The sequence below is a fragment of the Nycticebus coucang genome, chromosome 11, assembly GCF_027406575.1.
Source record: "Nycticebus coucang isolate mNycCou1 chromosome 11, mNycCou1.pri, whole genome shotgun sequence".
Classification (NCBI taxonomy): Eukaryota; Metazoa; Chordata; class Mammalia; order Primates; family Lorisidae; genus Nycticebus; species Nycticebus coucang.
The window spans coordinates 4,065,365-4,088,323 of NC_069790.1; positions in this window are offsets into that span (position 1 = coordinate 4,065,365).

Below are 22,959 nucleotides of genomic sequence, written 5' to 3' on the forward strand. Positions count from 1 at the left end.
ACCACGGCTTAAAATATCCAAAAAGAACTGTTCCTAATTTCCATAATAGGACTCACGGGCTGTACCTAAACTAGAAATTTTGGATGCTCCAGTAAAGGTTTGTGTGAGACTTTCATTGTGAGGTTGGCCTAGTTCTGTGTCTGCCCGACCCACACCCCACCCTTGAGCCGCCAGACTCTGAGGACAAGCCAGGCCGTGTTGGGAAGATTGCAGGAAAATGGGGCAGTGTGAGAAAGCAAGGTCAGGAGGCAACTCGACTGCAGGGTTCACTCTTCATAAATGAAGCTCAAGCAGGTAACAACAAGAAACTGGAGAGAGATTTCATCCGAGATTGGAGAGGCTGCTACAAATGCACGTATGTCCAGCAGAGAAGGACAAAGGTACGTGAAGGACAAGTTGGGCAGAAAAGTAGAACGAGGCCTCTACTCTAATAAGTCATGTCCACAGAGCCATCTCTTCTCAGTTACCAAAAAATAAGAGAAGAAAATCGCCATTACTTTTTTTTTTTTTTTTTTTTGTAGAGACAGAGTCTCACTTTACTGCCCTCAGTAGAGTGCCGTGGCGTCACACAGCTCACAGCAACCTCCAGCTCGTGGGCTTACGTGATTCTCTTGCCTCAGCCTCCCGAGCAGCTGGGACTACAGGCACCGGCCACAGCGCCCGGCTATTTTTTTGTTGCAGTTTGGCCGGGGCTGGGTTTGAACCTGCCACCCTCGGTATATGGGGCCGGCGCCCTACTCACTGAGCCACAGGCGCCGCCCATAAAATTGCCATTAATAAAACAGAACAAAATACAGTCATAAGAAGTACCAGGTTATTTAATGACTATTTTGTTCCAACTACTATTCCTTAATTCTTCAAGGAAAATATGGTCAAATTCATATTCCAAAAGCAAAACACTGAGCTGCAGAGAGTCCAAGCAATGTTCCCAAAGGTAGGGCCCAGCCAGAAAAGGTAGGGCAGGGTGTCCATCTCAGATCTGCCCCCAGAGGGGCTGGCCTTCTGTGTTCATGTGGATCTATGTGTGCAAACCCGTGGATGTGAGATTCACACGTGCATCTACATGCTTCAGTGAGTGTGTTAGCATGGGACTAGGTCAAACCCCATGTAAACAATTCTCAGAGTAAAGCTGAAATCGCGATGGCACGGTCATGAAGAGCACAGGACGCCGAGCTGAAACAGCTGTTTTGCCTCTTACTGTAATAATTGTGCTATCTTGGACAGATCCTTTAAATTCTCTGTGACTCAGATTTATGCTATTTAAAATAAGGATAATATTATTATCAATATCACTAGATTTTCCGATTACATGATTGTAGATACCTGAAGTGCTCAGAATTTTCCCTGGCCCAATCTAATTACTATAGGGTTGTTACCTATTATTACTGAAGTTTCATTGAAATTGGTTTTCCTTTCTTCTTTGTTTTCCTGTTTTGTTGTTGTTGTTTTGTTGTTTATATTAAGTTTTCTATTTTCCATAAGGAACCTCCAGCAGGTTTTGTGAACAGAACTTATCAAAAGCCGTAAAGCATCCAGCCATCACCACGAATAGCAAACTCTGTTGTGTTACCCAGAAAAGCTGGCTCTGCACAGCTGGCTGACACCCCAGCAGGGTGACCCAGTGAACATAAGGCCATGGGGTTATGCTATTGTGGGTTAATTTTCACTCAGCAAAAAGTGGGTGGTGGTCACAGGGATAGGAGGGTCTGTCTATTCAGAGTCCACAGTGTTCATTTCAGCACAACTGCTCTGAATAACTCCCCAAGGTACTGGCCATACTCACAGCTGACCCACTGCGGTCACAGGCCACTGAGATGAGTTTCAACAATATAAATTCTCTCATGTGGATGGTTCCAGGGTTCAGTCTATCAACTTTCCTCTCCAGCTCATAGAACCTTGCCAAACCTATTTTCTACTCAATTAACTATTGACTATTTTCAGTTTCCCAATAATCCAACACATCTCAACAGCCTCGTTTCAATATTTTCCCACATGTGCATTCAAACAGAAAGATCCCTGGCAATCGGAAAAGGATTTGCTGACAACTCAGCAATAAATTGAATCCAGCTTTTCAGCATTAAAATAAATCTCAGCTAGTAGAAAACCATAGTCTAAGCAAAAGGGAGGTTTGTGATTCTCAGAATGAAAACCAATTTTTGCGCGGAACAACCACATCCAGGTGCTCAGAAGAGTACCAAAGACGGACCGAGCAAAATACAGGGTAAATTAGAGCAATGAATGCAGATGCATCGTTTAATCTGTCAGCTCAATGACCTTCTCCTGTGGGAAGATCACGCTGATGTCCTCTGCACACTGTAAGCGTATGGTATGGTTGCCTGCACAGGTACTCAAGTTCATTCGTGACTGCAGCCAACACACACACTCAGGCGCACACAGTTGCAAACACCAGCAGGAAGGGACCGCGGGCCTTCCCTCTGACACGCTGCTTACAGATAGTTCATTGTTTCTCCAGGTCACCTCTTCTGCTCCGACCTTCTCTATGGCATCTGTAGAAAAATTCTCAAGGACAGTTTTCACTTTCTTAGACGCCAAAGTTATTAAGGTTAGACCATAGAAAATTGCCATTTTTGTAGCTAAAAAAAATAGTTAAAATGAGCAATTTAGTGGGGTTCCATCTCTTAGGTTTCTTACTTTTAGTTATAGAAATATAATTTACAGGGTGGCACTCGTGGCTCAAAAGAGTAGGGCGCCAGCCCCATGTACTGGAGGTGGCAGGTTCAAACCCAGCCCAGGCCAAAAACTGCAAAAAAAAAAAAAAAAAAGAGAGAAAGAAAGAAATATAATTTACATGCAGTAAAAGGCACAGCTCTTAAGAGTGCAGTTTGATTTATAAATAAATCTGCATTATTTGTGTGATTAAGTTCCATTCCTTGGAACATTTCCTGCCCTCCCACCACCACCACTACAATTTCTATCAACATAGTTTGACATTGCTTGTTCTAGGATTCATATAAATGAAATAATGCAGATTCTTTTATGTCTGGCTTCTTTCATTCAGCAGGGCAGCGGTGAGCCGCCTGGGTGTCTCTGCAGCCTTGGCCCTCACACCTGGAGGCTGCTGAGCCCCATCCCTGGAATGAGCAAGCCAGGCTTTCTTTCTGCTCCTCAGTTGGTGCCCTGATTGTCCACAGCTTGAGGCTATTATGTAAGAGCAAACGCCACACACATTCTTGAATATGTCTTTATGTACGTAGACATCTGCTATCTTTTTTAGGACAATGTCTAGATTTGGAATTGTCAAATGTGTGAGAAACCATCTGTTGCCCAAAGCAGCTCACCAGCTTCTCAAAGTGATTCTTTGTTCCCACTCACAGGGCATTCAGGTTACCAGCCCTGCACATCTCCACCAACATTAAATACTTCTTGTTTCTATCATTTTAGTTGAAAGGAGGCGAAATTCAATTGCACGGTCTTCGGTCTTCCTGACTAAGGAGGGTGAGCACATCTCTTTGGTCTCTGCACAGGAATAAACTAGTCGTGTAAATTCAGGGATTAAGAATAGGAGAAGCACTAGCCACACGTGAACTGAAAATCATCAAAAGGAGGTGTGCAGAGCAAAAAGAACAGAGCGAGGATCAGACCAGACGAGGGTGCTGCGGAGAGCTGAGCTGCAGCTGTTTCCTGAATGTGTGTTCTGATCCAAGAGACCTTCATTTTCTCGCTTAAACAAGCTCAAGTCAGTTTCCGTTGTGTATAATCAAACCATAACTTAATTCCTAAATTGTTTGTTAAATTTTAACCATTCATGTAAAAAAGGTCTTGTCCTGAGTATTTACAGATACTAATTTAACAAAAGACATCCTTCATTTAAAGGAGATTTATGTGAACACAGAATACAGCTAATTAACATTCAAACTATTCTTGAGTAAATAAATAAAATTGTCTCTCTGGTAATTTTTTTTTTCCTTTGGAGATAAGCTTATCACTGAGTCACCCAGGCTGGAGTACAGTGGGCCCATCATAGCTCATTGCAACCTCTTATCCCTGAGCTCAAGTAATCCTCCTGCCTCAGCCTCCTGAATAGCTAGAGTTATAGGCATGTGCCACTGTGCCTGGCTAATTTTGTTCATTTTTTTAGTAGAAATGGGTCTCACTGTGTTGTCCAGACTGGTCTCAAACTTTTTGGCCTCAGCCTCCCAGACTGCTAGGATTACAGGCATGAACCATCACACTCAGCCCATTTGGTAAATTGTTAAGAAAAAAAGAATAGTTGCTCTAAACAGAAATAAGATAAAAAAATGAATAGGTTGAAGAATTAAATAATATTTTCAGTTTTTGTATTTTTGTGTATTTCTTGATATTGTATTGTGTCAAGGGACAGTTTCAAAAACTTAAATTTTTCCTTCATTACTTTACTTTTCAAGCTTGATCTCAGTTATCTGTGAGCATAGTTTTATTTCTTCCTCCACAGTTTGTATATATTTTATTAGCTTTTTTTGGCCTTGGTGCATTAGTTAGGATTTCTAGAATAATACTGAATTGGAGTGGTGAAAAGGACATTCTTGTTTTGTTCCCAATCTTAGAGAGGAATCATCTAGTTTCTCACCGTCGAGTAAAATGTTAGTTGAAGGTTTCCCTTTATTCCCTTTTCCTGAGAGGTTGGGCTTTAACTTTTTTCCCATGCATGGGTGTTGGGTTTTGTCAAATGCATTTTTCTGCACCGTGATATGAACGTATTGCTGTTCCTCTCTGGCCTATTGATGTGGTGAATCACAGTAATCGATTTTGGGCACTTCACCAGTCTTACATATCTGAAACTAATCCTACTTGGTCATGGTGTCTATTTCCTTACATCCATCATTGAATTCAATTTTTAATATCTGCTCATCCATGTTCATGAGAGATACTGGTCTGTATTTTTTTCATTCTTATAATGTCTTTGTCTAGCGTTGATATTAGGGCAATGCTGGCATCATAGAATGAGTTCGGAAATATTCCCTATTTTCTTCATATAACAGACTACAAAGAATTAGTGTCAGTTCTTTCTGAAATGTTTGACAAACTTCAACTATGATACTGCCTGAACCTGGTACCTTCTGCTTTGAAAAGCTAATGATTTTTGATTCAAATTTTGATTCAATTTCTTTAATAGAGATAGCCTATCTATCTATTACTTTTTTTTTTTTTCTTGGTGACCTGGGCTGGGGTATCACTGATGATTATATTGATTCTTTCAGAGAACTAGCTTTGGGTTTTGTTGATTTTATTTATTGTGTTCCTGTTTTCAATTCCATTGATTTCTACTTCCCTTGCTCTGATACCTATGTTGAAATTAATATGCCTATTCCATCTTTCTTGTATTATTGATAGCATATCTTTCTCCTTCACTTTATACACATATTCAGTCCATTTATGTTGTTATATTAAAGTGGGTTTCTTGTAAACAACATATAGTGGGTCTTGGTTTTTTATCCATTTTGACAGTTTCTATCTTTTTGAACTATTAACCTTTGAATGCGATGGTTATTGTGGACATAGTTAGATTAATATCTGCCATGAATGTAACTGTGTGTTCTGCTCTTTCTTTTCGTTGATGTTCTTTCTTTTCTGTCTTCTTTGTTTTTTATTTTTTACATGATATTTTGTCTCCTGTTTTAGCATAGAAATTATACTTCTTTTTGCAGTTTTCTTAGTGGTAGCCCTAAAGTTTACCACATACAGACATTGCTAAACCAAGACCACTTTCAAATAACCCTGTACTACTTTGCAGGCAGGCAGCGCAAATGCCTGATAACAATGCACCCCTGTTCCTCACTGACATGCCTTAGAACTTGCCATAATTCATTTCCCTGATTTGAACAAACTGTTACCTGTCAAATGAATTAAGAATAAGGAAGGCGAAAGATTTTCTCTCATCTTTATTTCTTCTCTAACGCTCTTCTTTTCCTTAAGTATATTTGGGGTTCTGACCTATTTTCTTTCTGAAGAAGAATTTCTTTTAACCTTTCCTGCAGGGCTCATCCACTTCTGACACTTCTACTCGACATTTGCTCTACTGAGAAAGTCTTCATTTCTCCTGCACTTTTAAAGGATACAGAATTCTAAGTTGATGAGTGTCGTGGGGTTTTTTGTTACTACTTTAAGTATTTATCCACTCTCTGCTTGCTTGCATTGTTTCTAAAGAGATGCTCGATCCAATTATTTTTTCTGTTCCTTTTCTGGTAAATGTTCCCCTCCCAAGCTTCTTTGAAGATTTTCTCTTTATCTTTGGCTGTCCGAAGTTTGAAGTTTGTTATTTGTCCTTCCTGGTATTCTCTGAGTTTCCTGAATCTGTGGTTTGGTTTCCGTCACTAATTTTAGAAAAATCTCAGCCATTTATTAATTTTTCTGTACTTTTCTTTCTTTTCTTTCTAGTAAGCCCCTTATACGTACGTGTTATACCTCTTAGAATTGTCCAACAGTTCTTGGATATATTGCTATTTTTCATACGTTTTTTCTCCTTTGCATTTCAGTTTTGGAAGTTTCTATTAACTTAGCTCTAGGCTCACATATTTTTCCCCTGGCTGTTCTTGCATATTATCTATTTTTTTCCTTTAGAACTCTTAGCATATTAACCATAAGTTATATTCCTGACCTGGATAATTCCAAAATGTCTGCTAAATCTGAGTTTGGTTCTGATGCTTGGTTTGTCTTTTTCTATGATTTTCTTTTCACTTTCAGAATGCCTTGTACTTTTGAGTGAAAGCTGTATATGATGTAATGAGAAACAGGAACGAAGATAGGTCTGTCTCTAGTGTGTGTTCATTGTCGATCTGACCAGGAATTAGCCTGAGCTTATTTGCTGCTTGCTATAGCTGTGTTTTCGGAGCCTAAAACTTCCTTTACTGTCCTTTAGTTCCTTCCCACCTTATTGTCATTGGGTGTCCTGAGAGGCTCCAAATAGGACCTGGAGCTTGCAGCTCCTGGGCTACGATCCTTTGTTACTATGCCGGGGCACTGCTGATGTGGTGGTGACCTGCAAGGAGAGGGAAACAGCCTGCAGGCTGGTGTCAACGGCTAGATGAGGCTGGCGTTCCCTCCAGGCAAGTTAGATTTTGGTGACACACAGTAGGCTCAGCTCTGTTGAAATAGTTACCCAAGTGGGAAGGCATTACTAAAAACAAAAAATAGTTACTTTTCCCCCTCCTTGCATGAAGCTCCAGCATGCTTTTCTCCATAAGGACTGTGTAGGGTTGAGGTAGATAAACTCATGGAAGGGGCCCCCTCTGGTGTCTTTCAGGGTTAACTCTCCACCTTGTCCACGCTGATCCTGCAGATACCTGTCAATCACAGTTTAAAGTGTTCCCACAGAGGACGGCTTTACCTGGCTGCTTCTGCTCCTGGTCAGTCTCCTCCTTCCTCAAGCTGTGGTTCTCTGCACCTGCCCATCCATCTCTCCAGTCCTCAGGGCAGCGGTGTGGCTTGGGACTTCCATTTCCTGAGAGATGGAAGCTAAGGTGTTGTTTTCCCCTTTGTTCAGATTGTTCTCTTAGGAGTGCTGACTTCCAAGCACCTTCCATGCAGTACTAGGAACTGGAAGGTCCCTGCTTTCCATAAAATACCTAAATCTGTGCATAGAAACCCTCGGGAGCGTTTTCCTGAGTTAGCATTTCTGATCGTCTTTGCATTTCTGGTCTGAGGTGAGATTGCTACACTAACCTCAAAACCAGCTCTGATTTCTAAATCAGTTCTATTTAGTTCTCTTCAAGCAGAGAGTATAGACTCACCCAATTTACGAGAGTAAAGACTTAGATCTAGAAACTAACCGATGGGTTGATATGTTGGGCCAAATGAAAGAGCCCCTGGAAAAACTATTCATCTTTGATCAGTCAGCAAATGTCTTTCTGGGGCTGTTCCATACAAGGCACAGAGTCATGTAGGATCAGGTGGAATGGCTAACACAGTAAGATCAGAACAACACCTGCAACCTTCAACACAGGGCACCACGCCATGGGGTGCTCATCATAATAAAATAAAGAAGTCCCCCTAATGAGCTGTATTCACAAAGTTATGACAGATCACTAATCTATACGCCACAAAATAATTATTTCCTGACTGTAATTTTCAAACTAGGGGTCATTACAGATGTCAGTTTTTCTGAAGGTAAGGGTAACATCTATAATGGTCATGCTTCCACTTTCTGTACTTAGTATACAGAAGGGTATGGATATGTGTGCCTAACTATTAATTGAATAAGAGAGGAAGATTTTGTATCCAGTCAGAATCACATAAAGATTAGCCTGATTGCTAGAATTCAAGAAGTTACAACAGGATGGTGTACCTGTGTTCCCACAGCAACTTTCTTCAGAAGGGAAAAATTAGAGAGTAAGTTGGAATAGTAAGTCATCATTATTTACACCCAGAGATCTATGGTCATCTTTTTTAGTAGAGTAGAAAATGTTACCAAAGTGAGGAGTTGGGAAAGGATAAATGTATTAATTTCACAGCTAATAGACGCCTCTCTGTCAAAGTGAGCTGAAGCAGGTGTGCCTAGCATCCGTTAGGAAGCTTACTCTGCAACCTGAGCTCTTATGCTGTGGTTCATGCCTGAGCTTCAGGAGGCCCCTGAACCTCCAGGCATTTAGAGTTTACATGTATTTATGCCAGAAGAGGAAGGGCTTCCATTAGCAGCTGAGATAACGATGTAATGTGGAAGAGTACAACCATGCCAGTATCTGGGAAATGACCCAAGAACGTGTCCCCATTGGCAGAAGTGCCTCCGTTCTTCCAGTGAACAGACATCAGATGTTCACTCTTTGCCAGAGAGATGGAGAAAGCACCTGACTCTTGGAGAGAACAGAGAACAGAAGTCATCATTGGCCAAGGAAGTTTTTCGGATTTAAATCTGTTTGAAATGTTATCACTAGTTTCAAACATAGAAAAAAAAGATGATTGATCCTTTTGTTTTTATTTTGACATAAAGTACTATTTAATGTATTAAATTGTCATTAATTAATGAGGAATCATTGTCATCAAACAGCTGCATCACAGAAATAATAGAAAGAAAACTCAAAACCAGTAGTATGTTCACTTTCATCATAGCAGACTTAGAGACACTTACATGGTGCCTGGTGCTGGGCATTTCAAGCAGAGTTCCAGAGGGGTGGATTCCACCCTGTCCTCTAGCTCCCTAACAGGTTTTTCACATTTTCTCTCCTTTCACCTTTATCTTCTAGGGCAAAAAAAAAGCTTGAAAGCCCTTGATTCCTTCACTTAGGAAAGGATATGCAAACAATTCAAGACACCAGGAGAAAATGTGCTTTTTCAAAATCAGAAAGAGGTAGAAAATTGCATTCGGAGAAGGCAGCATCACCCTTGACCATGGCGGCCAAGCGTCAGCTCACTAATTGGACAAATTACCTTCCAGAACTGTGACAAGGGGCTGCTCTCTCACAGTCCTCAGACCTCACCTGATCAGGAGGACTAAGAAAATTAAAGCCTCTGTTGATTAGTGCTAATTGATTCCACCTGATGAGACTTCACATGTGCCCATCTGCAGGGTCCCCTTCTTCTTGGGAGGTCAGGAGGGTTATGTGTAGCTGGTAGTTGGCAAAAAGGCCTGAATTAATTAGGGGGAAAAGTGCATAATTTTAGCAAGAAAGTCCAGTACCCATGGACATTTTTTCCACTGCTCCGACTCCCTGAATTTCATAGCCATTCATTCACTGGTATCCTTACAGATTAGGAGTGAAGCCAGGTCTGTTTCTGAAAGGGAAGGGATTAACCAAAGACATTTCTAGAAGCCTCCACCACCTCAGTCTTTGGGCAGTAAACAATACAGTTTCCTGGGAAAATAAAAGAGACATGTCATGCATATCCAAAATTATTGTGAATGACCTATCTTTTACCTAGAACACAGTATTTTTAAGTTAACAGTTCAATACATGTTATACAACTCTCAATAACACAATCCAGAGTCCTCCTTGTATATGATTAAAGGCACGAGGACCAAATTCTATTATCCTGGTTCTAATTCTCACATTCATTCACAGCACTTTGCCCCCCACGAGATATTTCACACAAGTGGAATGAAAGTTACGTGTTTGGCGTGACTAGAAGCGCTTTAAGAGAACATCCTAAGTGACTAGCATTTGAATAAGGGTTTTAGAGAAAACTCATGTGGAAGCAAATCTCTGTACCTACAACATTTAAAGTAGCTAAAAGCTCACTAGGGAGCTAGCAACTTCTCAAAAAAAAAAAAATCCATCCAGACCTAATTTATTTCTTGGTATTTTATTATGCTGATAGTAGTGTATCAGACATAAGAGATGGTTATAAACTCATGGGGTTGGAAATCTTTACCTTAATGATTTGGGGTTGAGTGTCTCTAGAAAGCATCCTGAGGCAGTTTGGAGAGAATGTTTTTTTTCATTTTATAAAGGCCAATTATGCAAATAATTGTAGTTTGCTTACATTATCTTTAAAGTGCTCTAAGAAGCAGAAATGGGTACATTTTCCTGGAAGGAAATTAACAGAAAAGTATACATACATACATAGGTCACATACACTCAAAAGTGTGTGTGTGTCTGTATATCTTTTGACCTCATGAAATTGTTTTCAGGAATTTCTCCTATAGTGGTAGTTGGACATACAGAGGCAGATACAAAATGCTTACTAGAACTATGTTCTAATCATGAAGAGTTGGAGACCTCTCTCAATATAAAGATGTTATGGCGTATTCAACCAAAAGAAAAATCTTCATCCATCAGAGATGATGATACAGACTAACTTATCCATATGAGGAGATAGATAGGGCTTTATCGTACGGGAGAAAAAAGGTTGGAAATTATCGTGCACAATAATACAGTCCTCTACATGGTGAGCGGGTAAAGGCTTGAAAATACCTGAAAAGATCTTTATTAAAGTATCCATCTCTGCATGGACACTGCTTTAAATTTCTTCTAATATGTAATATTTTGAATTTTATTTATAATCCTAAGTAAAAGAATAAGTCTATTTTACTTTTAGACAATAAAATCCTACATATAGAACTGTACATAGCTCAGCATAGTGGGAAATAATGGGGCAAGGGAAGATTTGAAATGTTAGGCAAACTCAGATCATGCCAGTCTAACAGCGTGGAGAGAGCAAGAGTCCTGGTGCTCCTGGGTGAGCAGGAGTTGCCCGCCATGGGCTGCTTCAGCTAGGCCCTGGGAAAGTCAGCTCCCCCAGCTCCTCAGACTTCACTCCCAGCCTTTGAGGTCCACAGCTTAACAAGTGCTCTTCACCAGGCTCTGTCCCTCACATTCTGCCCAGGCTGATGACTCTCATTCAGTGCCTTGGGGGGTACTCCACCATTTCTACAGAGAAATTTAACCTCACTGAAATAAACAGATGTATCATGATAAAAAATCTTCCAGGCGATATTCTTCTTAGCAAAGTATCTCAAGAATGGAAGAAAAAGTATCCAATGTACTCAACCCTACTATGAAACTAATTTATAGCTTTCATATGAAAGCTATAACCCAGTTATAACCTAAGAATATGGGGAAAGGGGAGAGAGGGGGAGGGGAGGATGTGTGGAGGGAGGGTGATTGGTGGGATTACACCTACGGATGCATCTTACCAGGGTACAGGTGAAACTTACTAAATGCAGAATATAAATGTCTTAACACAATAACTAAGAAAATGTCATGAAGGCTATGTTAACCCGTGTGGTGAAAATATGTCAAATTGTATATAAAACCAGCACATTGTACCCCATGATTGCATTAATGTACACAGCTATGATTTAATAAGGAAGGAAGGAAGGAAGGAAGGAAGGAGGGAGGGAGGGAGGGAGGGAGGGAGGGAGGGAGGAAGGAAGGAAGGAAGGAAGGAAGGAAGGAAGGAAGGAAGGAAGGAAGGAAGGAAGGAAGGAAGGAAGGAAGGAAGGAAGGAAGGAAGGAATCTTCCAGGCAAGATCGCAGAGTTGGCACAGGTCAAATTCCCACCCTCTGGGATAACCATGAAAATAACAGAATTTACAAGGAGAGAACCCTCTCCCCCATGGATGCTGAGGCCTGAAGAAGTGGGGTAGCTCCCACATGGGAAGACTCGCAGCGTTTGCTGAGATTGTGCAAGGGCGAAGCTTAGGAGAGGAGAAAGCTTCCCCGGGAGGTGAGGAAAGGCAACCATGCAGCTCCCTAAGCTCCCCCAGCCCTGAGGGCAGCGGGAACCGGAGGAAGTGGGGCACCCTCCCCTCTGGCTAACCCCCCCAACTCCAGGACCAGGACCACTGACAGGCCTGTTAGAGAACAGGGCTCCCCTCAGCTCTGTGCTCCAGGCCAAAGACAAAAAGAGATTCGCTGAAATGAACATCCTGGACTGAAAATGAAATTTCAGTACTTCTTAAACTTTTCCCTATCTATAATCAATCTGGATAGAATCCAAGTGCCTTTCTGAAAAGCATAGACTCACTTCTCCGGAAAAAATCTACATTTCTAAAGGATTATCCATGACATAAGGGGCAAACAGCAGAAACGGATACAGAGATGTATGGATTTCCTAGGAGAGAAACAGGAGGAAATGTGACAAAGTCTATGACTGGTGTCATCCTCAGTGTGCGAGGACCCAGGCCCCTGGGAAACTCTCAAAGGTGCTCACCAACATACAGCAAGTTGGGGTCAAAAAGATCAAGTGAAAACAGAAAGCTCTAGGGGGACTGTAATCAAAGAAATAACGGGGCAGCTATCCTAATCCAACATCCCTGTGGTTTTTCTTTTCACTTAGAGTAAATAAACCCCTGCCCACTGGCCACTAATTCCTCTTTAACTTCACCGGCCGCAGGTGCCAGGGCACCTTCCTTCACAGGACCACCAAGCCCATTTCCGTGCTCAGAGACCCTGCACTGCTCCTTCCCTGACCTGCTCACTCCTTCCTCCTGGTCTGCCCTGGACTCAGCCCTGCACGCGGGTCCCTGATTGACTTGTCCCCCCAGCCCTACTCTCCAGAAAACACATCGCATGGTAACACATTTGCTTGGTTTACGACTTTTTGTTCTTTTTTTTTTTTATTAAGTCATTTGTACATAGATCATAAATACATTTATGCTATTATGGGATTGGATGTGTTGATTATTTGTACAAATTGGAGTGCTTACATCCTACTAATCAACATAGCCTTCACCTCATTTACCCAATTACAGCATTAAGACATTTGTGTTCTACACCTGATAGATCCAATTTGTACTTGCAATGTGCTCCATAGGTGTGGTCCCCCTATTAACCCTCCCTCTGTCATTAACGATCCCATGAAGACAGACACACCATCCATTTTATTCCCTAGGGTAGTGGTTCTCAATTAGGCACAGTTCTGCCCCCAAAAGGGCATTATGTGATGCCTGGAAACACTTTTGGTTTCTACACATAACTTGGAGGAAAAGCAGGAGCTACTGTCATCTAGTTGACAAGGACCAGAGATGCTAATGAACATCCTACAACACACAGGACAGAGCCCACGTGGAGAAGTGTCCAGTCCCAAGGTCTCTAGTGCTTAGGTTGGGAGACCTGCCTGTGGCATCTCCAGCATCTAGAATGTAACAGGTGCACAGTAAGTACTCCTGGATGGGTGGGTGTGGAAGAACAAATCAAAGATAACTTTTATGAGCTGAGTATGGCCAATGACAATTGAAAAATATAACTGAACATTCATTTCATAACACTCTTTAATTTCAAGTTTTTATAAAAATCATAGAAATGGAGGTAAGTGAAAAAGGTATCAATAAATACTTCAAAATATTAACTACCCAAGATCACTGGTTCATGTCTCCAGAGTTTTAGGAGCAGGATACTTTACTCACTAGTAAATGTCACTTTGTGCAGGGATGAAAAATTTTAGTTTTCAAAGTGAGTAATTATTCAAATGTACATTGATTAAATAAGTCCATAAAAGAATTCAAGACTAGGGTGGCGCCTGTGGCTCAGTCGGTAGGGCGCAGGCCCCATATACCGAGGGTGGTGGGTTCAAACCCGGCCTCGGCCAAAACTGCAACCAAAAAACAGCCGGGCGTTGTGGCGGGCGCCTGTAGTCCCAGCTGCTCGGGAGGCTGAGGCAAGAGAATCGCTTGGGTCCAGGAGTTGGAGGTTGCTGTGAGCTGGGTGAAGCCACAGCACTTTACCGAGGGCCATAAAGTGAGACTCTGTCTGTACAAAAAAAAAAAAAAAAAAAAAAAGAATTCAAGACTGGTAGGCATTGGCTGAGTAGAGAGGCCCAGAACAATAGTATCTGTTTAGCATAGAGTTAGTTATATAACTAAACGTTGTTCATATGTAAATGAAACGTAATGCAAATACGAAAAGTAACCCTTACACAAAAAATAAAATCTAGAATAAAATCTTTAAATAGTAACAAAACTGGGATAGAATAGTTTAAACATAAAAACAAAAGCATTACAAAAATAAGAAAATATGGCCAATATTTAACCGATCTCAGGGAGGAAAACAACTATCTAAATATTAATACAAACAAAAGAATTAAAAAGGAAAAAATTACAAACTCAAGTAGATAGAATTTTAACACCTATGTGAAGGTAAATTTTACACAACGGAGGCCAATTACAAGATAGAAAAATGCATCAGCAACGTGTGCATGTGTGTGTGTGTGTGTGCGTGTGTGTGTGTGAGAGAGAGAGAAAGGGGGAGAGAATATAAATCTGCTATTCCTTAGGTGGCCAGACACCATGGCTCATGCCTAAAATCCTAGCACTCCGTGAGGCTGAGGCAGGAGGACCCCTTGAGCTCAGGAGTTTGAGACCAACCTGAGAAAGAGCGAGACCTTGACTCCACTGAAAATAGAAAGAATCCCAGCTCCTGGGGAGGCTGAGGCAGGAGGATCACTTGTGCCCTGGAGTTGGAGACTGTCATGATGCCACAGCACTCTAGCTGGGGCAACAGACAAGACTCTGTCTTAACACAAAACAAAACAAAAAAATTGAATAAGATAATGAGAATCTCAAAGAAAGCTGAACAGAGAAAATAAACACACACAAAAATTCAAATGATTGATGAATATTCTTAAAATGTTCAACATCTTCTAGTAATATTATACCTTTTTGTATACAATTCTTCTACATAAATAGAAACCTTTATAACAATTGCAATAATAATTATTCTCAGTGTGATGGAACATGAGAAAATGGGTTCTCCTGTATTCTTGCTATGAAAGTATAACTTAGAACAAACTGCTTGGAGGGCAATTAGGCAGTACAAGGAGAAAGCCTGAAAAAACAGCACACCCTTTGATGAAGGACTTTTATTTCTAGCAATTTGTTCTAAGGAATCAATCACAGATGTTTAAAAAGATGCATGTGCAGTGCTGTTCTTTGCAGCATAATTTATAATAGTGAAAACTTGGAAACAATCTAAATGGCTGCCAATAAGAAATTGGTTTTTAAAATATGGAACATATAAACTATGATGAAATTCAAGAGAGTGATTAGCAGACGTGTGAAAGACTACCAAACAAAACAAAGACAAAGATCAGTAGGAAAAATAGGCTCAAAATAGCGTTCAGTGTGACCTAAATTTGGTTAAATCTGTGAGAACACGATGCAAATTTTTATATCTGTAAAATATGTGCAAGGGAAAGGGTTGAGTCAAACATCATGTTGTTAGTGAAGACTCTCTAAGTCAACATAAAAAACAAGGGGGAATGGAAAGGCTTCCATGCCAAATATAGGGCAGATTACAAAGGTTTGGTAAAATGCATATTTGTGAGCCCTCAAGAATAGTCTTATTGGCCAATGAAACAAGATGGTCATGCCAGACATACACTTATGTGTGAAGGAAAATGTCATACTAGGTAAAGATATCACCTGCATGAAATAGTGACAAGATAAGTGGCTGAAGATAATGTTGACAAAAATTAATAAAAATAAATAAAAATGCTCTCCTCTCTGACGTCATATACAAAAGCCCACTGGGATGAAACCAAACATTGGACTCCAGGTAAATTTAACCAAGGTAAAGTAACATTTGACTTGAAGTAAATTTTCCAAGTTAATGGGAAATATTATCAGGGAAAATTTTTCTGACATAGAACAGAAGAAGACTTATTAGACATAAGACTAAATTAGACTAAATTTCAGAAGTATGCACCATAACCAAAATAGTAGTATGTTACATAAAATTGAATGAGTTCACTTGATTTTTTAACATCTTTAGTGATGAGTGCTTGCTGGACATACAAAAAAGTAAGTACACATATTTACTGGGTGCAGGTCGATATGTTGGCACATACCCAAGCACCTGCAATGCCATCGCCACAATCCAGGTGATAGATAAATCCACCACCTCCGAAAGTTGCTTTGTGCTCCATGGTTTGTTTTTGTAATAAGAACACTGAACATGAGACCTATACTCTTAACAAATTTCCAAGTATACAATCCCGTATTTTCCAGTATAGTTTCTATGCTGCGTAGCAGATCTCTAAAACTTACTCGTCTCTCGTAATTGCAATATTGTACCCATTCAACAAAATGTATGGAAAAAATTCACATTGGGAGAATATATTTCTAATGTCTGAAATGAAAGAAATTAATATCCAGGTCAGGGGAATCTTGCAAAAAAAAAAACCAAACAAAAAAAAGCTTTCTAATTTGATAATGGATAATGATATGAAGATAATTTATAGATAGGAAAACTTAAAAGTAAATAATAATAATAATCCCAGCACTCTGAGTGACTGAGGCAGGTGGCCCGCCTGAGCTTATGAGTTTGAGACCAGCCTAAGCCAGAGGGAGACCTCGTCTCTAAAAAAAGTGGCCGGGCGTTATGGTGGGTGCCTGTAGTCCCAGCTACTCGGGAGGCTGAGGCAAAAGGATTGCTTGAGCCCAAAAGTTTGAAGTTGCTGTGAGCTACAACGCCATGGAACTCTACCCAGGAGTGACAAAGTGAGCCTCTGTCTCAAAAAAAAAAAAAAAAAAAGAAAGAAAGAAGGAAATTTTCTGAAATTGAATAGTAATCAGATAAATACAAATTATATCAAAAATGATTTATCATTACACACAAATGAGATTTACAAAATTTAGAGAGCTATAAAATGTCAAGCGTCTACAGAAATGGGAATGTGTGTATAGAAAGAAGCCCCCTTGTCCTTCTGGGAAGACAGCACACCAGTGCAGGTGTTTCAGAGCAGGTGGGCAGTATTGAGGCAAATTGAAGACATTTGTAACATTGTCTTCAAGATGTTTACTGGTGGGTATAGCTCCTGAAGATAGTCCCACACTGGCTAGGCAGTGGCTCACTCCTGTCATCCCAGCCTTGTGGGAGTCAGAGGCAGGTGGATTGCTTGAGCTCAGAAGTTCAAGACCAGCCCGAGCAAGAGCGAGACCCCATCTCGAGTAAAAAAAGAAAAACTAGCCAGACACTGAGGTGGGCACCCACAGTCCTAGCCACTCAAGATACTGAGGCAAGAGTCTTGAACCCAAGAGTTTGAGGTTGCAGTGAGCACGGTACTCAACCCACTGTGACAGAGTGAAACGTTGTCTCAAAAAAAAAGAAAGGAAAAGAAAAGTTCCAACACAAATGAAAAGAAAACGTGTAAGTAAACCCCAGGGAAGGTCTTTACCAAGTTACCAAGTATAGTTATACAATTGGTTCTAAAAGATACAAAACATTTCAAGGTAAAATAATGGAGAAATATTCAGGTAAAAGTGACCAAAAGGATGATATTATAGGGGGCGATGCCTGTGGCTCAAAGGAGTAGAGCACCAACCCCATTTACCAGTGCTGGCGGGTTCAAAGCCAGCCCCAGCCAAAAACTGCAAAAAAAAAAAAAAAGAATGGTCACATCAAACAGAAGAAAATTTAAAGCAAAGCACATTTCTAAACATAAAGTATCAATGCACAATGAGAAAGGCTTCTTAGACTACTTAGATAAACCATGTAAACTGGGCATGGCTTGATATATCATCAAAATATGCAACAAAAAATGGCACAACTGGGAAGAATTAGCTAATTAACCTGTGAGGAAAGATCTTTAACATACAGCCCTTGGTGTTTTATAAATCAAACAGGAAACATTGAGAGAAAACAGGAATACTCTAGAAGATTAGAACAACATTAACAAGCTTCATCTACTACCCAGACTTAGAACATTGCGTCTGGCAGGTAAACAGCACACCAGTTTTCATACTCACATTGAAAACTTGCAAAATGTAGCCAAATATCAGGACATAAATCAACTCTAACAAAATAGCACCAAAAAAAATAGAAGAAAAATAGTAATAAAAAAAAAAGAAGCATTAAGAATATAGAATGTATTATAGTAGAATAGATATATTTTATAATGAATATAGAATATATATTCTATATATATTCTATTCTAATGAATATAGAATATAGAATATAGAATATATTCATTATAGAATGAATACAAAATATAGTCCATCATATCAAATATAAGGTATACAGTATGTATTATATGTTAATATTATAAAATTTAGGTTTTTATAATATCTACTTTATAGAATGTTATAGCATATCTAACCTTATAGGATATATCACAGAGGATCAATAAAGACAAAATTTGTTCTTTTGAAATAAGGAGTATAAAATTCTGACAATAATAATGAGAAAAAAGATGTCAGCACAAATAAACATTATGAATTAAAAAGAAACAATTATAGATGCTGCGGCAATAAAGATAAAAGGGATGAGGGAAGACAGCGAGTCTGCTTTTCCCAGTTCTTGTAATTCTCCAGGGACACCTGGGACCCCGGCGCTGTTTGGTCCAATTGCGAGAACTTAACTCCTGGAATATTTCAGTAGGCAGTGCTTAGGGTGTCGTTCCATATGCCCAGGACAGCGGATCAGGATGCATCAGACTGCCGACATCATGAAGATACATGAAGCGCACCGGGGTTGGCGCCAACACCAAAACTGGTCTCATAGAAACCTTAAGACTTTTTAAGAACTTGGAACTGCAAGATTTAGTGAGCTTCCCTTGGGAGAAGAAATCTCACCTCTGTCTTTGTGGGTTTTAGCCATAGAGAAAAGAATGGCTATGCAACCTTTGAAGGGAAAGTTCTTAGACCACACCTGAGCTTCCAGCCTTGTTCGTGTATATTTTTCCTGTCGTCTCAGGAGAAGCATCCCATTTGTGAGTATAACTTTCTGTTAGGGTGTGTTAGGGCTTCCGGGGAACCCCTAAACTAGTGGGTAGTCCGCAGGACTCCTGAAACAACGATGCACAATTTTACAACATTAAATATAAAAACTTAGAAAAAATAAACTTTTAGAAAATACAACTTTAAAGAAAAAGACTCAGAAAGAAACAGAAAACCAGAATAGTCATGTAACTATTAAATAAGGTGAGTCTTTATTCCAACAGAATACTAACCCAAATGATTTTACAAGTGGCTTTACCAACATTTTAAGGAAAACATAAAGTCAAAGACTAGAAAAGTAAGAATATTCCAAATTATTGTATATCAGGTGCCCATGGTGTCAGCCAGAACTAGATTCACTAGATTCAACTTTTAAATCTGCCAAGTAATAGGTTGTTACTCCAGAGTAATTTACCTAACCTGTATGATTTCCTCACTATCCATTCAACAAATGCATATTTTGTGCCTACCATGTGCCAAGCACATTTCTAGGCATAGGGATGCATCAGGGAACAGAACGGACAAGAGTCCTGTTGTTCTGCGGTGGTTGACAAGGGAGAGCCAGGTGCACATCTAAGACCAGCATCCAGGCACAGCCCGCACGTGCAGGAACCCCATGGGCATGACCACACAGGTAGGGATGGCCAGAGGGCGGCAGGAGATTAGGTCTTCTGAGGTTTGGCCTTGGTGTCTATCGGTCTTTCATTTGTATTCTGAATAAAATAAAGACTCGCTGGAGGGTGTCAAACAGAGAAATAACATGTCCTGGCTTGCCGTCACGCTGGCAGCTGTATTTTGGACTGGCTGGAGGGGCTAGGGATGGAATGATGACAGTGGCTTGGAGAAGCAGATGGCAGAGGCAGGGGGCAAAAGCTTGTTGGGTTCTGGACCCATTTTTATAAAGGGGCCAGCTGGAGTTCCTGATGAACTGCTTGCCTGCTAGGAGTGACAACAAGGAGGCAGGGGTGACTCAAGGCTCTTGGCATAAACAAATGGCAAGCCTGGGAGCGTCCAGTTTAGGACAAATGGTCTGAAGTTCAGTTGTGAATGTTTTGAGAATCCTATCATACCTCCGGGTGGAGATCTGAGTTGGCTACTGGATATAGAATTCTAATATAAATTGGAAATGTCCTATATAAATAGTACATATCGGTGATATGCATAAAGCCTTGGGGCTCTATGACATCCCTGAGATGGTGAATATGGTCAGTGACAGACAGAATCCAAGACTGAGGGTCAGGGCACTGGGGGACAGGAACAGGAACCAGCTACTTTGATCCTGATGGAAGAAACTCTTCAGGTTAGAAGGAAAGCAGCTGGACGCAAGTTTAAGTTACGGTTATGATGCTAAGTTGAGAGAGGTTGATATCATCTATCCAAGGATTCTGAAGAACTGTGAGATGTATTAATAAAGGAGCTTCCCTCCCTCTCCCATCTGACTCGGATGCCCACACAGACAGTGCTCACTAGATAGATGAATGGATGATATATACATGATGGACACAGACAGAGGGAGGAGAAAGAACGAGATAGAAGGTGAGTACTATTCAAAATGGCTTATTGGCAGTATATATCCAGAAAAATAAAACTATTCAGATCTTTGAATAATTAATTCCACCTCTCAGAAGTAATTCATATTACGGAGAACAATTACATAAACAATATCCTCATTTCAGTATTATATATCACAGCACTAAAGTAGAAAAAACATAAATGATCAAAAATAAAGGAATAAACGATAGATATCTACGCTCACTAGAATTTAAAGAAAAAAACAATTATTATAAATACTCAACCATATGGGGGAAATTGGCTTAACAGAAAAGGTAGAAAATCCTGACAAGATAGAAATAATTGGCCTGGTGATAAGCTCTATGCCAAAAAACAAAGACAAAATGCTTAGAAAGAAATTGAAAGATTTTTTTAGCTCAAATGTCAGGAGGGTTTTTGTTAGAGTAATACAAATATAGATGTCTGTTTCTTGCCTCTCTTTCCTTTACTAATTTATCAAGTTGCATTTCTCAACTGAGATATGACAATCACATGACTTTCAAAATTAAAATTTGTTATCGGCAAAAATAAATAAATGCCATGCTGAAGAGATGTTTTCAGTGATGACATGGCCTAACAGCTGAATCTAGGTTAATCCTCGCAAGAAAAGCCAATAAATGAAGGCCATGACTACAGCATGTAAATACTTTGCTCAAAAATCAGTACAAAGGCTGCAGTGTGGTCTTGGATTCCACAAAGCTGAGAGCGAGCTGACAGCACTGACACCTGGAAGAACATAAAAGCTTCCATGTGGGGAGCATCTGCTGAGAACCCAAATGGGGCAGAGCAGGTGGCTTGGAGATGCCCTGTGTCCAGGGTGACCGTTTCCCCTGTCGTCTTCAACACCAGTGAGAAGCTTGAGTAAAACCTCTATAGTCTGTATTTCCAATATAACATCAAGTAAAGGGTCGGATTCCTGATTGATTTCCATAAGGAACAGAAATCATAATCATGCTGAGAATGAGAGAAGACGCTCTATCAGAGGAAAATAAAGAGAGACGTGAACATCATATCTGATGTTCTCAAACGCATTCACAACCTCTGAGATATTATCATGGGAAGCACCTCTCCTTCTTCTACAGCTGAAAACAGCAACCCTAAAAAGTGTGAGATAAATTCAAGCAAAAATTCAACAGAGTCCAAGAATGACTTCAAGTCTATTTGTAGGAAAATAACTAAATAATTCTTATTACACCCCTAGTCTACAGTAAGCTCTGGCTTAATGGAGAGCTGTTTCATGAAATAAGAACTTGAATGGGAAACAGGTCACGAGTACACATCCATGAAGTGGGTTTGCCAGAATCAAATTTTCCAAATTGGAAAGCAATCACGAATTCCCTGAGACCGTTTATGCCTCAGCTTTCCACTCCCGATGTTCCTTTTCTTTCTATTTCACTGTCTAGGAATGGAAGAGTACAGTAAGGACGCGTGTACAATGACAGTGCAACTTCAAGAAGATCTACATTAGATTTTTAAACAAAGGAAAGGTAAAGATTTTCCTCTAATTAGTACGGAAAACCATTAGTTAAGTGTGGTAGATGACAAATGGGAGTTCCCGGAAAAGCATTTTAACATTAAAGGTTGTTCACCTGATCAAGCCCTGCTATCCTATACAGCAAAAGAAAAAAACGATTCTGGTTAATGTAAATGGGAAAGGAATCTTTGAAAGGATATCAAGACACAGAAAATTAGGATTACAAAAGAGCAGAAATCAGAGTAACTTCAGGGGTTTTGAATGTAGGAATTAATAATAATAATAGCAATGCTAACAATATGATAGTTTTTAATCTATGAGAAAATACTATGTCATAAGTATTATACTGAGCATGGTACAGGTAATAGAATATTTGATTCTCGTAATTGGGCAATGATGGAGTTACTGTTATTTTGAGATAAGAAACTTGGGAAGTACCTTGCCAAAAGTTAAAGTGACAAGTGGTAAGTGACAGGAAATCTCACCCAGGAGGCATTGCTGTCATCCACAACGGCTTAGCTGATTTCAATTATTTAAACCAAAGGATCTATTGGCTCCAACAGGTGCTTCCATTCCATCACTGCCTTCCAGGTCCAAAGTACCAGGGGACGCTGAAACCTGGAGTGTAGGGATTTGGTCCCTACCCTGTTTCCCTGAAAATAATACAGTGTCTTATTTTAAAGTGTGCTCCCAAAGATGCGCTAGGTCTTATATTCTGGGGACATCTTATCTTTCTTATAAGTAGGTCTTATTTTTTTTATTTATTTTTTATTTTTTTATTAAATCATAACTGTATACATTGATATGATCATGGGGTATCATACACTCGCTTCATAAACCACTTGAC